We start from the raw sequence: 18209 nt of genomic DNA, 5'->3' as shown, positions 1-18209 counted from the left end.
CCGGGGGCCCCAGTTTAATGACATTTTATAATACTTTGATTTATTATAAATTCTGTGTAGTTTAAGTTTGAGAAGCACTTGTTTATACAAAACACTGTAGAAAAATAAGGCTGCTCGTGGAATTACAGCTGCCAAACTAATAAATACAGATATAGCGGACGCGATAATGACAGACTCACTACATTTAACAAAATTAAAAGAGATCATAAAAGGCAAAATGATTACATAGAGCTGTGAGATTATGACACCATAAAAAGATAACAACAGCATTGCTTAGGGTGAATATAAAGATGCAGTCATAACTGCATGAGGCAAACAAAAGTTTGTTCATAATAATTATAATGAATACATTTGATTGTTGTTTATTTAATGATTAAACACCAGGTTTTTTACATGTAGGCTATAAATAGTGGTGCTCATACTTTTTACACACTTTAAGCAGGGGCGCCGTAAGGGGGGGGGGTGGAAGTTAGGACGATTCTAAGGGCCCATGAACTTTTGAGGGCCCCAGCCATGGATATAAAGTGTTTCAATACTACAATATATGGTGTAAAAACGTCTGAGTGCTGCCCTCTTCAGGTTGAACGGTGGCTACTGCAGTTGAATTTTCCTATTGAATGTTGGGTCCAAAAAATGCCTCGTGATGTAAGCAGGTTCAAGCTCACCACGCCGCTTTGGTCAAGCATTGTTGACCCAGTCTTATTTCAGGCAGAATGTACATAGAAAAGATGCATTGTTGTTGTTCGCCATTTTTAAATGCATTGTAAATCTGAGTTAAAATACATTGGAAATACAACGAACCTTAGCAACCATCTCCGCAGGCAGATGCCATGCCATTAAGATAGACATACCTGCACTTAAAGCAGCTAGTATTTTAGGGTCAGACGTGAGAAGTGCTACTCCTTTACACTCTTCGCTGTATTTCCACACTTTGCTGTATTTCCTAAATGTTCAGGTGTCTGTGTCCTAAACATTGAAATGGTCTATTAGTGTGCTTCCTTTCGGCAAAATTAATTTGCATTGCAAATAGCAAGGGACTGGGGATCAGCTATGAATCACAGCCACAATCAGCTGTAAAGACTAAGACAATCTAAGATTTTGGGCTGTATATCACTGGAAAAATGCATACATACATGCAGGCATAATGGATGATGTAGTGCTAGGAAATGTGTTTTATAATGCACTGCAAAAAAATCTTATTTTAGATTTTTAGAAAATCTTATCGTTTCTTATTCTATTTTTAGTGTTATTTGTCAATATTTATCAGAACATCCTTAACCCCTTCAGACCTTATTTTTCAGGTGTGCAGTCACTGTGCCTTATTTTGATTGGTTGATCATCATTTTAATTGGTTTGAACCGCAAAACGTGATGTCCATTCCGGTGGATGCAGGATCTGAAGGGGTTAAAACAAGATATGTTTACTTCAGAGGAAAAATGATGCAAGCGTTTATGTCTTACAACTTTTTGTTTTTGCCTTAAACAGGAAAAAGTTATTTGCTAAACAGCTTTTTTTTGTTTTAAGCACAAATTTCTAAATTGTAAGATTTATCTGAATTTGTAGTGAATATATCTTGTTTTAATGACTGAATAGGAATGAAACTATTGCAGTACTGTAATGCACAGTGCAGTTCATTGGTCATTCATATTAACTAAGACGAAAGCATTTGGGTTTCAACTACAGCACGAATATTTTGAGATATGACAACATGATTAAGAAATGAATGCATGTTTATTTATTTTTTTTATATTTAGCAATGACTTTGGCTTTATTCGTTCTAGTTCTGCACGTTTCCACCAGCAGATGGCACTATACCATTACCCTCACATACTAATGGCATTTTATTCATGGTTCATTTAGATGCACTTAGAGCAGGGGTGTCCAAACTGGAGGGCTGGTACAGTATTTTTCAGTTTAGCTTCAATTTGCCTCAACACACCTGACAGGTTGTTTCTAGTATTCCTAGTAAGACTTTATAGTTGCTTCAGGTGTATTTGATAACCCTTACAAAAAGTAACCATGTTTTTTGTGGTAAATGTGTAGTAACCATGTTTTTTGGTGTATTGATTACTATTAGCACACATTGTTTAGTAAAAAAAATATTTGCTGCCTTACATTTTTTTGTTGAATCAACTCATATTTGCAAGTCATGTCAACTTACCTATACATCAAAATAAAAAATATTTTTGTATATATTTTTCAATATATTTCAAAATATACAATAAATGGCCCAAAAATATATTTGCTGAAATATATTTTGGAATATGTATACAAAAATATATTTTTCACAGATATATTTTTTGGCCATTTTTTGGTTTATTTTGAAATATATTTCAAAGTAGTAAATACATTTTAAAGCATTAAAAATATATATTTAGCCCTCCATTTATTTAAATGCAAGAAAATGGAAGAAAAACTGTAAACTTAAAATTTTTAGAAAGATTAAAATTAAATATATTTTCAACTTCAAAATATACTTTATAAAATTAACTATTTACATTTTTGTCATAGGATGTACAATTTGAAATGTATTTCCTTCCCCTTGAAATACATTTTGAAATATATGTGGATATTGTGAAAAAAATATATATTCTGTTGAGCATAACATTCTACAAATTGTATTTAGGATATATTAAAAAAATATTTTTGACCAGAGAATTTTTTTGTTTGCTGCTTTAAATTTTTTTGTTAACTTAACACAGGTTACCATGGTTTTACTAAAGTAACCAAGTTTTTTTGTTTTTAACTGAAATGAAATTAATTTTCGTAAGGGTTGAAACTAAACTCTGCAGGACATCGGCCCTCCAGGAGCAGGATTGGACACCCCTGACTTAAGACATATCCAAATCCACTTTTGCTAGTTTAACGACAGAAAAAATGGTTGGCATGCCAGGCGCATGGTCCAAAGTGTCTATTGGGTGTTTTTTGGACGTAACGTCCAGTAAACCAATCAGAGTCTCATCTCACATTCACTTTTAAAGCTATTGAGCTTGCACCATGGCAGTTTTTTTTTAAAGCAAAGACTGAACGCTGCTTCAGAGAGGAAACCAATTTCATTCAACATTACTGCAAATAGATATGCAACGATGATCCATAGGCATCTTTATCTTCATGTTCACAATAATAACCGTTTACATTGGAATCCTTTCATTTTTATGTGGCATGTTTGTGTGCTGCTGCATGTCCCTGTGTGTGTAACAGTGGCGGATCGTGACTGCTCATCCAAGGGGCGCAAATTCAAAATAAGTTTTCAGAGTGTCATGTGTGTTGCTTGCACCTTGTTTTCAGATGCCTAAGCTAGCAAGAAACACTTGCCTGGCATCGCATTGCGCCAGGTGTAAGATAGGGCCCATGGTCATGTGCATGCGAGCGTGTGCTGGGCAGGCTTCCCATTTGGTTGTCAAAGGCCTGTAATTTCTGGATTGTTATCCTCCTGTTGAATCTTTTTTTGCTCTTTTTCTCATCTCACCCCTTCTGGTTTGGACTCTCTCCAGATCTCTTTGAGGCACGCACACTCTTGGTCCAAACCCTGTACACACACACACACACACACACGTATAGTGTTGCGTTACTAACACTAACACATTTAAATGCACACACACTATAGGATTTAAGGCATTGAACACATAAACAAACAAACATGAACACAAACACTACATTGTCAAGGTTTTCTTTCACAACACACACAATGAGCACCAGGAATTTTAATTTGGGTTTTGCACACATTCGGTCACCTGCTGTGCTAAGAAAGCATTTGATCAGTGTGTATTTCTTGCTTTTCCAAAAGGCAGCAGAGTGGTCTTATTAAATAATTTTCGAATGGCTGTGTGGGCATTAAATATTGTGTTATAGTTATAGTGCTATTGGTGTTGTTTAAGAGCTGTTTATGACAGTGGTTCTCAAACTGGGGGCCGTGGCCCTGAGATGGTGCCAGGGGGGGCCCAGTTTAATGACATTTTATGAAATAGAATTTATGATAAATTAATTTAAATTTGAAGTTTTGGAATATTTTATGTCATACATTTTCTTTGGGGGGGGCCATAAAGAGATGCACCATACACAAGGGGGCAGCATGCCAAAAAAGTTTAAGAACCACTGGTTTAGTGCTTAAACAGGAAGCCAACGCTGACTAGATCTTGATTTCATGCATCCACCCATTTAATATATCAATTGATTTCTATGAGGGTTGTGGGATCGAATCCCAAGGAACAACAAAATTATGTGACCCAATCTGTGAAAACCCAACTTTTGTGATTTATTTTTTTTAACATAAAATGATCTTACATCATTTAAAGTACATTTTATAAAAATATAACCTTTAATATTGACTGAGTAAGATCAAGATCAAATATTTAAATCAATATTGAACTTGCATTCTTATCACATTAGACTTTTTAGAAGAGATTTCTCAGACAGGGTCACAAATTTGCACCCTTAATGCATTATGAGTCACTTTGGACAAAAGAATCTGTCAAGTGCATAAATGTAAACATAATGCAGTCAGATAATAACTTGCGTTTGAGTTTTTCTCTTTTGAGTTTTCTTGCTTAGAATTCTTGCATGTCCCCTAAAGACTTTCTGAAGAGATCTCAAACTGTGCTCAAGTTTCCCAAAGTAGTCTGCAAATTATTTTAATATTAGCTCAAATATATTCTGTCAAATTCTTCAAATCCCCTAATGAATTTTAGGAGAAACATCTGATGCAAAGTTAACAACAGGCTATCAACAAGAGTAACCCCTAAACCAGCGGTCTCCAAGCATTTTGTGAGCAAGGGCTACCACAATGGATAAAACAATGTGGAGGACTACTTTTTGATATTTATCTACTCATAATGTTTTTGTTTTACTTGTTGATTCTATTTTATTTTACTTGTTGAAATGTTTTATCATTGTTTAAAGCAAAATTAATATAAAAAATATGCAATACATAAATATTACAATTGATACTACACTCAAAAAAATGATTCAAGCCCTTCTTAGACATGACACATTAAAATTGTGTTCAATAAATGTAAAATACCTCATTAAGAGCAATAAGTATATATATATATTTAATTAGTATAACACAAAATAATTATGTACAATAATTTTTTGATTTCTTTTTAATTGCGTTAACACAATTAGTTTGAGTTTGGGTTCTGGAAAAAGAATTTCCCAGCATGCTTTGCATGCAACTGCTTTTGGAGAGTCATTTTTTTAAATTAAGTGTTATTTTATGCATTTTTAGGTAAAGAGAAAGACTTAATAGTGTTAAATGTCTGTTTATCTTATTGATTTAGAAGCGTTTGTGTTATATTTTTTCAAATTGTTTGGTTACCATCGTGCAGAAGAGTGGCGATTGTGGTTAGGTTGTGGATGTGACATATTTCTCTCAATGAGCATTAACAGTGTTCAGGCCTGTTTATTTTTATAAGCATGCTAACATGTGCTTATGCTAATTAGTATGATATAAAAACGTTATATATAAAATAACAGAATTGAGTTCTTCAGACTACACTAAATTGAGTTGAGGCAACTAATTGAGTATTGCGATTTACTTTAAATTGAGTTGGACCAACTCAATATATTTTAATTGTGTAAAGCAGTTTTTTATGAGTTAGGGGTACACATTCATATTGGATGGAAGTCCTGCCCACAATTTTATTGAGTTAATCCAATGAATAATTTTTTTGAGTGTATTAATAGAATGTGCTTTGGTGGGCACCTCACAGACTCTATGAGGGCAACCTGGTGCCCTCGGGACCATGTTGGAGACCACTGCCCTAAACAATAACATTTTTCTGCAGATCAAAAGCATGAGGGTGCTCTAGTCTTCATTTAAAGGAAGCGCTGGTTGAAATTTGGACTGGTTTGGGGGTCTCATTATGGGCTGGAGAGGAGGTTAGTTTATGAGTAACGGGGTGCTTGCCAGGGCCCCCTTGAAGCGAGAAGTGCACAACAATCCGGAGCTCTGATTGGACAATAGGGTTGTCATCCGAGGGAGGCTGAGCGCCAACAAAGAGCCAAACACTCTCTCTCTCTCTTACAAGCTTTCTCTTTATAACATGAAATATATGCTTTCACACTAAATATTTGTTTTTGTGATGTATGACTTAGCGTAACAACATTGATAGTACAAAAGCCATGAGGTTCAAGCACCTGTTCTTTAGGGTTTTATTAAATGCATAAACAAATACAAACAAACATACTCTTAAAAAATAAATAGAAACCTGCACTAAAATGTGAACTTTACATGAGTCATGTGTTTGTTTGTATGCACATGTTTGCACAAAAACATAAGAGGAGGGGCCTATAGTGGGACAAAATACAGACCCCCTCAAAAGACCCCCAAAAGTTTGAACTCTCTCAACTTTAACACTCCCCATCCCTCATATCTCCAACATACATTTGTACACACACACACACACACGCACGCACGCACGCACGCGCGCGCGCGCGCGCGCAGACACAAACATCATATACAATTATGAAATGGTGGCACCTCAGTTCAGCAGGGCAAAGATGTTCCATCCGCACCCAGCAAAGCAAATAGTAACCAATACTAATCCTCATACATCCACAAACTAATCCACAAACGGCATTCATTACCCATAAGCCATCTGAAGTCTCAACAATTAGGATGGGGCCCCAAGACTTTGTGTCCCATTCACTTTCATTCATACGTATATAAATGCAGGACGGCGATATCGTATGAGCATATGCACAAAAAGTTTCGTCTTCTGTTGCATACCAAAGTTCAGGTTCGGTGACATCCTGACCTGCAAATGTATACGCAGAAAGATTGACCTCTTGACACCTTTTGACAAGGAAAAAATGCAAACTTTGATATCAAATGTTTTACCGTGTTTAGCAGGGTAGTGTAGTAAATAATATATGTGCACTTTAATTTTTTTTCAGTACATATTGCACTTTTCTACATCTACTATTATGCACTTTTATTTTATGTACTATTATTTTGCATACACATGCAAACTTTTCCCTTCTCCATCTTTTTTTTAGGTTTGTGTTGCATATTTACTAAAAAACAATTATCTAAATATCTTGTTTTCCTAATTTTACATTTTTAGATTTCTTTCTATTGTTTCCTTTTTATTATGGATGCAATGGTATAAAATATCTGTGCCGATACCGATATATTTATGATTACTTAGACATCTACCAATGCCGATACATATAGATAGTTTAGCCTTTTCTCCTTCATAATTTTTCAAATTATTATGTTGTGAAATCAGATGATGTGCAGAGCGTACAAACTGCAATTCTGTTGTCGGACGATGTGTCAGATGATAGTGGTAAAATTGCTTTTATCTGCCGATACCAATTATAGGCTGATACATCTTGCATCCCTACTTCTTATTTTGTATTTTTTATTCCTAATTTGTATAATTGCTTATTGCAAACCGTAGGGAGAAATAGTACCAGGCATTTCACTACATGGCGCACTGTGTATAGTTGTGTGCGACCAATAGACTTATATACATCTGGTGTATCTAGGTAGTGTATTAAAGTTATATGTCTATCTATATGTAATTTAAAGTCATAGAAGTAGCGATTGTTTCATATTCCCCATCCAAATGAATCGGCTACTGAAATGAGAATAAAAGGTAGTACGGGACTCAAATTCGTCCATTGAGTATTTATTGGATTGTTGGAAGTTGGGTCTAGTTGCCGTTTGCTAATCGATCTTTTCCTGGCCCGTCTGCCCTCTCACCATTACTCATGGCAGAAAGTAAAGAGAGATCAAGGAGGGGAGGAAATTTGTATTTTTGATCAGTGATTCTCAAACTTTTTGCGTGCGGCCCCCCTACGGCGCATTCCTTTCTCGGCCCCCCAAAGAAAATTTATGACAAAAAACTGTTCTAAAACTCAACTTTTACTTAAACAAAACATATTAAATGATAAAAATTGTGCTGTTGGTTAGTAGCCATATTTTTTTAGGTTTAATTGCACAGAATTCATGATAAATTAATTTATTTTATAAAATGTCATAAAACTGGGGCCCTCCTGGCACCATATCGTGGCCCCCAGTTTGAGAACCACTGGATTAAAGATTATGGGGGCACTTTTTTTTAAATAATGAAGCTCACAGATAAGTTGTTTGAAAAAATACCAAAATATTTCAAACACAATTTAAAGGACAAGTTCGGTATTTTAGACTTAAAGCCCTGTTTTCAGATTGTTTATGGTGAAATAGAATGGTTTTGATTGAAATTTCGACATTTGCGGGTGCCCTGAGAATTTTCGCGTGTTTGTGTTTCAGCTCAGACCTCTACAATGGGTTTAATGGTGCACTGGAACAATCCTTCCTAAAATGCATTAAACTTTCGTTCACAAAGACGTGAAACTCAGTTGTCAGGGGTGTTCACTGGTATGCTCACACAAAAATCGCTCCAAAAGACGCATTCCAACAGGTTTTATCGTAGTTTTTACCACCTCCATTGACATGTATTAGATGTGCTGTGAGGTACGGTATTACTCCGCGCCGGGAACTTTGTTTCTATTCTTGCAATTGGCAAAGGCGGATTAGCGCCACCACCTGGGCTGGAGTGTTTATTATTCAAGCTCTAAGTGGAAGAATGTACGGGTGTGAGGCGTTTGGAAAAATAGGTCCACAAGTTAACAACGAATGCTAAAACAGCTGTTAAAAAGCATCTTTTGCAGCGATTTTTGTTTGAGCATACCAGTGAACACACCTGACCACTCGGTGAGTTTCACGTCTTTGTAAACGAAAGTTTAATGCATTTTAGGAAGGATTGTTCCAGTGCATTATTAAACCCATTGAAGAGGTGTGAGATGAAACACAAACACGCGGAAATTCTCAGGGCAGCCGAAAATGTCGAAATTTCAGTCAAAACCGTTCTATTTCACCATAAACAATCTGAAAACAGGGCTTTACGTCTAAAATACCGAACTTGTCCTTTCAAGGGGACATATCATGAAAATCTGCTTTTTTCCATGTTTAAGTGCTATAATTGGGTCCCCAGTGCTTCTATCAACCTAGAAATGTGTAAAAGATCAACCCAGTAACTTAGTTTTGGTATACCATCCTCTGCAAGCATGTGAAAAAATATGTCATTGAAATGTGGCTCCCCCTGTGATGTCAGAAGGGGATAATACCGCCCCTTAATCTGCACTATCCAACCACGGCACTGCCATTAAGTGCAGAGATCAGCTCATCTGCATTTCAAAGGACACATTAGCAAATAAATTATCTGTGGGGTATTTTGCGCTAAAACTTCACATACGTACTCTGGAGACACCAAAGATTTATTTTACATCTTAAAGTCTTTTTAAAAAAGTTTTTTATTTATGAATTCAAAACAATCTTTGCCATCTAATTGAGAAAATATTGATTTAATGCTTCAAATCTCAAAACATTGTTCTGTTATGTCAACAAATCATTGAAAGATATGATCCGTAAAAGGTGTCACCTTAACAAATAAGAGTTAGTTTTATATTTCAAACATCAGGGTGGAGTCCCTACAGAAGTACAGAGTCGTTTGGAAACGTTTATTAACGGTTGGTCGAGTGTGGACGTCATATCGAAATCCTCACTTCCAGTTCTCCAACATAGCATTTGTGCAAAATATCACCACATGGTAATACATTTACAAAAAAATAATGGAGAAGAAAACGAGTGTTTGTCTGTGATAAACTGATGGGGGTGTGCCAGGATTGATGCTCTTGGAAGACAGGATTAGAAAGATGAGACTATTAAATCAACGTTCTCCCTCCCCCTGTCAAGACACATTCTGCACCACTTGTTTGCCTTTAATGTTCAATGTTCTGTACAAGTGTGTGGGATTTACAAGCTATCAATTATGTGATCATGTTTTCCCCGACACTTTCAACACGTGCAGTCTGAAATCTTTTGTTATGTCAGATTATCTGATTGATATATCTCAAGTAAAAGGATTTCTTTAAAAACTCCCTTTTCTCTGTCATTAGGTCTCGGAGACACTCCCCGACTAAAGAGATGGTACGTACAGTCTACACACACAGATGCAAAACGCATGACTTTTCAGGAAAAACAAGACTTTTTAACAACTTGCTTAAATGGGTGTCAAAAGGTTAAAAAGGTTGACCACAAAACCCATACATGTTCTCCCACAGGTGAAAAAATAACTAATAGCAAAGTTTGAATCAATAATCATAACAAAAAGGAGTGACTCAGCACTCGGCCAGACTGCAGTGTGTAAGTGATATGAAATATTACACAATGAGTAGTGAAGTGAAATAATAATGGCCATATTTCATACTGACCCGCCCTAATAACCTTCACTAATGAAAAATTTCCCTGTGGTGCTGTTAAACATTCAGAACGTTGTGCTCTTTCAGTTTTTATATTTTACTACACTGAGCTTTTCTCTGTTTTCAATAAATGTCCAGGTGACATGCAGGGGCGTCATGCACCGGTTTTCCTGAAGGGGCATCAGCAGTAATCCTGGCTCACTTTGTGCCTTAAGATAACCGAGTAAATTTTTTTAAAAATGACCAAAGAAACTCAACTCTCTTTTTACAGATTTTCGTTAAGTGTAAACACAAAAGTTTTTGTCTTGAAACAAAAAAAAACAACCAATTCTTGATTGGACTGATTTCTGCCACATTTTTAACCAATCTATTCTCATTAAATGCGTATAAATAGCATGCAGTGTGAAAGTCGTGCAATACATACGCCAAATTGCAATTTTGGGCACTGTAAAAAAACAACATGAAGTTAAAACTTTGCAAGTGAATTCAAAATACTATTTTTAAAATACTATGGTTCGATTCACGATTTTACATTTCCTTTGGTGTGTAGATGTATATTAGTACATGTTAACGCAAAAGGTACAAACCCCGAAGTAAACGATGACGTGAGTTATCATTTCCAACGAGAATCTTTTTCTTGGACTACAACAAACACACGGATTGTAGGCAACAGTTTACTTCCTGGGATTGGTGATGTAGACAAGACCGACATTATCATAAATCCTCCCACTTCGGACTTAAAGCCTGTAAAGTAAGCATTGCATTGTGAGCGAATCTTTCAAACATGGTATGGAGCGTCACATTTCCGGCTGACTTCAAAGGTATTCAGGCCAATCACAACGTACAGATAAGCTGGCCAATCAGGGACACAGAGCTTTTTAAATGCACTGAAAAAAATGGACTTGGTGGGTCTTTGAATTTAAATAAAATAAACATGTATATGCAACACAAAATATTTATATTCCTTGTGTAAACATAATTTAATTGATTAGGATGAAAATGTTTTGTTTGAATGTAAAATGAACACATTATTCTCACATTGATTAAAATTGATTGAATTGAATACTTAAAGCAATAAAATTGAGTTTGCACACAAAATGGCACCTCCTGAGCAGAAGGTGGCAGTAACGCTCAATGAAAAGGACGTCAATCGCCATAAAAGAAGAATAAACATCGTTTGTTTTGGGCGCCAAAATGAAGACTCAGCAGCAGTCAGTCAGAAGATCTCTCTCAGACGGACACCACGTTATTAAAGTAAGTTCTATTATTTATTTATGTTCACTTTATACGTGATACATCTTCACTAGATAGACAGTTTTTTTTACAATATGTAGCCATTGCAATGACTTGTAGTAAAAATGAGTTTGGAGGATGTTGGTGGAGTAAGTTAACGTTACAGTCAGTCAGTCAGTCAGTCAGTAAGTGTAAGGCTCATAAAGAAAAACAGCGTTTTAAAAATGTCAGCTGTATAACGTTATTTCACGTTTGGTAGTTTTATCCGATTTGAAAACTGTCAGATTTGAGTTGACTTTTGAGGCACTTTTTACTCAGTTGTTCTATGGAAACGGTTCAGGACAAATAAAACGCTAACCAAACGTTATTCTGTCCAGAGTAACGTTATCCATGTAAGTAATTTACCAGATGATATAAATTGACTACATTAATAATGACATTGCGTATGAAACAAACTGTCTGCTTAATCAGATGAACAGACCCGCGTCAGTTATTCGTGACTTCACTACGCCACGAGCAACACTTGATTCAATTAGAAAAAGCTTTTTTAAATGTCTCGCGTGACGTCTGGTATATTAACTGAAAAAATTGCTTTGAAGTGCCACACCTTAAAGCTGACGTTTTCAGAAGAGCACCTTGTTTTAAGATCTCATTTTGTCCAAAATTGCGTCCTATGACAGATATAATACTTATTTCATTATTGCTCTGTGTATGTGTGACCTTAATCATTTGAGGTTGTGTGTTGATTTCACCTCTGAATATTTCCTCTTATAGGTCCATCATCCTTGCATGCGCTACACACTCAAAAGCATTGGTAAGTAATTCCTATCACTGTTTTACTGCTGTTAGGAGCTAAATCTTATTTTTGTAACTAATATACATGTATTATTCTTTGACTCGCAGTACTCAAATATACAATGGTTGGTTAATTTGTTTTCAGATAAATGCTGAATTTAAAAGAATCACTACTGTCTTATGTTCCTGCGTGTCACCTGGACCTCCAATCCAAAAACCTGACGAAACTCTTCTATCAGAAAGGAGGACAGCTAGCAAAAAGACTTCAAACAATTAATGATCAAATGACAGAAGTAAGTAATATAGATTCATAGACATAAAAATGTGTAAACATTGTTGGAAGTACAGAAAATGTAGTATGTTTTAGTTACATCTTTTGGCACACGGGTCATTAAAACACCTGGGAAGATTTAAAGGGGTAGTTCACCCAAAAATAAAAATTCTCATCACTTACTCCCTATCATGTTGTTACAAACCTTTATAAATGTCTTTGTTCTGATGAACACTAAGGAAGATATTTTGAGGAATGTTTGTTCCCAAACCAATCATAAGCCCCATTCACTTCCATAGTGGGGAAATATAATACTATGGAAGTGAATGGGGCTCATGAACAGTTTATTTGCAAACATTCCTCAAAATAAATGTCTTCCTTTGTGTTCATCAGAACAAAGACATTTATACAGGTTTATAACAACATGACAGTGAGAAAATGAGATAATTCACTTTTGCTGTGATTGTCAGGTATGGTAGCACACACTCGAAATGTGGCCTCTTTATTTAACTCATTCCAGTCTAGTAAACGCGCACACACACCTGGAGCAGTGGACAGTGCAGCTGCCTTGCTTTGTAACCCATATATTTGTAACCAATTGTAACATGCTGTGGCAATGCACATGGGTCTGTATACTTACATTTATATTTGTTTGCATTGTACTAATTTCCAATGACACTTTTATTGTAACAGTAACTTTTTTTCTGTTTCTTTAACTACATTTGTCTGTTTTGTACAGGTCATGGATGAAGTCAGCATCAGTGTGGTCATTTGAAGACACCACTGTTGGGATTTGTGCTCTCAAACAACATGCTTCTTGTGATGAAGAAGAGGATCTTTGTATAGTCCTGGAAGGCATGAAGGTGTTGCAACATCGTGCCATGTTGTTTGAGCTGATGTATGCCTTAAACCTGAGCTATCCTGATCTCCGCTTAATTTTTGAGGAAATCCAAAAGATTTTAATGGAACTGCATTGAGCGTAACTTTAACGAACAGTTTCTTTCAGTGAAAGGATCAGAAAGACTGTGCTGCTCATTTATGTTCTTTTTATTTATCTGTTTTAAGTGTTTTTTCTTATTAAAACATTAACAGTTTGCTGCTCAGAGTTGATTTTGGAAATGGTTGTTGTATTTTGTTTTTGTTGAATCTTTGATTATCAGTTTATACAAATGCTGTAGCTCTGACTTTCTGAAGGATTGATATTTTCCAGTTTGTAAATCCATTTAAAAAATAATAGTACTTACTGTTTTGCATTTTACAGATGGGGCTTTTTCTAGTCCCAGACTTTTGCAATGCCTTAATTTGAAAACATATTGCACTGACATATCTTGACATATATCAGTGCCATTGTTTTGTCTCAAGATGTACTCCAGTGTTGTTTTTGTAAGGTAGGTTTGTTTCACTTTTTTTGTAAAAAATATCCTAATATAACTAGGGCCTAGTCATGGATTAATCTACAACCTGTTTGGGAAATTGCCCCTTTGTATGTACTGCATGTGCTGATTGTTGTAATAGTTATTGACTGTTGTTGAATTAATGTGTAGTGATTTAAATGAATTGATGATCTGAAAGCAGTGGTTTGCCTCAATATCACTAAACTTTTGTTTAAAACTCTTTGCTTTTTATGCCAATGCAAATGTATTTTGTATTTAAAAAAGAAATAAATAACATTTGGATAATTATGGATGATTATTCTGGTTCCAGAAACATAATGAAATTGCTTTAGAGTTACATAATCCCATAATATAAGCATTAAAAAAGCATGTTGGAATTACAGATGAAAATCTAGTCCCCTTACATAATAAAATTACTTAAACATTACAAAATAAATGTGTTATAGTAAAGAGAAATAGCACTTTGAGTCAACATATTTATATTAGACTACTTGAAACAATTAAAATGTTTTGGTCTGACACATAAAAATTAAATGAGGAAAATTATGTTGGTTTAACACAATCGGATTATGTGGGACCGATGTACACATTAAAATTACGTAAATTGAAAGGATTTTTTTTTTCAGTGTGGATGAGTTTCGTACAAAATTAATGTGACTGAGGAAAGTAGTACATCTGGAGTAACAAAAATGGGCGGTATGTGGAAAATAATATTTTTTTTACCACAAACCACGCAAACACATTGTATTATACCAAATAGACAAAATAACGTTGTTTTTTAGAAATGAAATAGGTGCACTTTAAGTTTTGACCTGTGAATAGTTGACATTACTTTAAAAAACTAGTTGAAGCTGTTTAACTTATTTTTTTTAAGTTAAAGTAGCATAAAAGTATATGTTGATTTGATAAAAAATTGGCATATTTTTCATATTGTGTGCATATGATACTCCTTCCCGTTCACTTATACGCCGCATCTTTTCGTATAATTTTATGTATTGTTTTTTTTCTATTTTTATACCATTGTTGCTTGGGGCTGGAGTTAGATTTGGGATTCCCTTTACAATGTCTTTTTATATAGGTTTAATATGATATAATTTAATATGTTTTGTCTATTTTTAAACCATGGTTGCTTGAAGCTGGGGTTAGAATTGGGGTTTGGGTTAGGATGTCATTTTATTTAACAAAAACTTGCTCTAACCCAAAACAGAAAACAATGAGAAACCAATACCGGCGTACTAAGTGAATGGGAAGGACTGGCGTACCAAATGCACGCAAAATTGCATTTTGGCATATGTATTGCACGACTTTTCACACTGCGTGCTATTTATACGCATTTCATGGGCTGTTTTTAACATGCATTATATTTGTCGTGGGCTGTCTGGGGACGGTACCCTTTCAATAGCAGGGGACTATTTTCGGGCAGTGCGTAATATCACTACACCTGCTGCGGCCATGTAACAACAAAGTCCTTGATTATTACGCCAGAATGAGAGTATAGTTCCTAGTCATGTCTGCCTAGAAAATCACAACTTTTAATTTTCCGTCGGTCTTAGTACACGATGTAACTACAGAAGAGTGAAGTTTTAAATAGGAAAAATATCCAAACTCTTTGGTTATTTTTTAGCACGATGCTAATGGTCTAATCAGATTCAATGGATTATGCTAAGCTATGCTAAAAGTGCTAGCGCCAGAAATCAGCTGAATGGATTCCAAAACGGTAAGAATCAAATATATTACCCTCTAGGGGAGCTGGAAAATGAGCATATTTTCAAAAAAGTGGAATGTCCCTTTAACTTTTTTGAACCACTTTAAATGTTGAATAGTATAGTTCATATTAGTACCTCAGAGGTACCATTGCTTCCAAAAAGTGTATATTAGTACCACAAAGGTATATTGCTACCAAATGTATCCATATCTCTACCTAAATGGTACATATTAGGACCTAAAGTTATTGCCCCAGTGACAGCTTTGGACCATTTTTATTGACAATTTTGTTCTACAGTGTATATGTTGAATTGTTTCAACCCATGTTTGGATAAAATATTGACATTTTCTAGGTTAATTTAACCCAATGTAAGTTTGTCTACTTTTTTACCTAACAGGGGTTTTCAAAGTGTGGGTTGGGACCCACTAGTGGGATCAGGTGGGTCGCAGAAAGTCACTTGGTTGTTTTAGTGAATGATTCAAAAACCGTTTTGTCCTAATAATGGCAATGGTTTTAATATCATGTATTTTGAGATTGCTATTAAACTAACATTTAATTCATACAATGACAATGAAAATATAAACTACTCTCTTCTAAGAGAGAACATATTTCTTTTCATATTTTTAATTTTTCTGCATTTCTGCATATTCTAAAAAAATTTGGTGGGTCCTGAGATGGATTATACCCGTCTAAGTGGGTCGCGTAATGAAAAAGTTTGGAAACCATGCAATAATGTAAAATTATGCAATAATGCAGTTTTAGAAATTGCATTCAAAATACTCTAAGCACAAAAATTGGCTTCTGGTAACGTGACCCCAGATGAGGAACACCATAACCTAAACACACACACGCATTGGCACACACCCTAATAAATGGATTAAAGACAAAGACATCATTTCGGTCTTGCTCTGCTGCATGCCAGGCCTCCAGGAACTTTTCTATTCCTCACGCTCTGCTTCTCCCGTACAACACAAAAACTTCAACCTGCAACTTCCCTCTCTTCTATATCACATGAGCTGCCGGGCAACCAATCAGATGCCGAGAAGGGGATTAGGTCACGGATAGGCGGCAGGCCCATTGTGTTTGAGGGGAATCGAGTGGGCGAGCGGGGGTGTTGTCGGGCGCTGGGTGTCACCTGAGATCAGGTGCGCTCTCGGTAAAGTTTATGTTGTAGGTGCCAGACTGGAGGAGGCTGTTAGGCATTCCTCCGTAATCTGTCTTTTCACTAATCATCTAATAGTTTCATTAGAATAAAGAGATGAATTGAAACACAAGCATATAATCAGAGCCAGCGTTCAAGGGCAGATCACATTTCGATAATCTTTCCTCGCATTCCTCACTTAAACACCCAGCGTGCACACATCTATATTTGCCGGAAGCGGCGAGCGATTACTTTATGCTGGAAAGATTAAGTGAGGTTTTTTTTAATACAGGTGTTGTGTTATGAAGTAAACGTTTGTTTGTTGCTCAGTAAAGAATATAGTCTTTATAATTTCATACTAATGGGATTTTAGATGTCTAGAATGCGACTGACTATGTTTCTGAGATTAGTAATTCGATTCCTTAAGGGTAAATGTATTTAATTGGCATGCTTCAACGACTTTGTCTGGATAAAAGCCTTAAGAACTTCAATATATTAGTCAGTTTATAATTCAAACTGTTTAGTTTGTTTGAATGCATAAGTTACTCAAATTATGTCTGTTTTTAAATCATATGTGGAAAATTCTTATCCCAAAAGAGGAATCATTAATGCACTCATTACAGATTAGGGGTCGACCGATATGGATTTTTCAGTGGCGATGCCGATACGGATTTTTGTTTTATCAGCCTTAGCCGATGACCGATACAGGCTGCCGATTTTCTTGAGCCGATATTTGGAGCTGATAGTGCTTTTGCTCACTCAATTTACATCATAAAAATGACACGATGATGCCAAATGTTACAAATCTCAATTTTAAAAAAGTAACATTTATTGAACTTAAAAAAACTATATTTAACAAATAGTAAAAACAGGTGAGGGTGCTATGGAACCATCTTTCGATGTTGTCATGGAAATGTTGGTTGTTTTTAGTCACATGACCTGCAATCGCTTGCGGCTTCCAGCACTCTGTCTGTAAATAATGCTGAAAAAAAAATCGGCGAACACGGCAGACAGGTATTGGCCGATGCCGATACACATAAAACTCGCAAATATCGGCCCCTATATATAGGCTGGCCGATATATCGGTCTATCACTATTACAGATAAAAGCATTTTTTAAGTGAATTCCTATCAAAAGATAACATGCCACATCACTTTGTTACCCCTAACAAAACTTTAAATAAAAAACTTTATTCTGTAACTTTTTTTTAGGAAAATAAGTTCAAAAGTGTCCAAAAGTGTGTCGTTAAAGGGATAATTCACCCAAAAATGCAAATTCTGCCATCATTTTCTCATCCTCATGTTGTTCTAAACCTGTATGAGTTTCTTTTATCTGAAGAACACAAAATAAGATTTTGATAAATGATGGTTAGCATACAGCTGATTGTACCCATTGACACTCCCTTTGCACCCTTAATGT

The 18209-nt window shown here is 35.5% G+C and overlaps 1 long non-coding RNA gene across 1 annotated transcript; it reads left to right on the top strand.

The window, feature by feature from the left end:
* Positions 1 to 11144: 11144 nt before the first annotated feature.
* LOC135770367 (uncharacterized) lies at positions 11145 to 13794 on the top strand. The gene is made up of 3 exons (XR_010542606.2): positions 11145 to 12298; positions 12425 to 12572; positions 13290 to 13794. It is a non-coding gene; the product is annotated as an uncharacterized lncRNA (long non-coding RNA).
* Positions 13795 to 18209: the final 4415 nt, after the last annotated feature.

This window comes from Paramisgurnus dabryanus, chromosome 8, assembly GCF_030506205.2.
Source record: "Paramisgurnus dabryanus chromosome 8, PD_genome_1.1, whole genome shotgun sequence".
In the NCBI taxonomy this organism is placed as follows: Eukaryota; Metazoa; Chordata; class Actinopteri; order Cypriniformes; family Cobitidae; genus Paramisgurnus; species Paramisgurnus dabryanus.
This window is presented reverse-complemented; position numbering and strand designations above follow the sequence as displayed.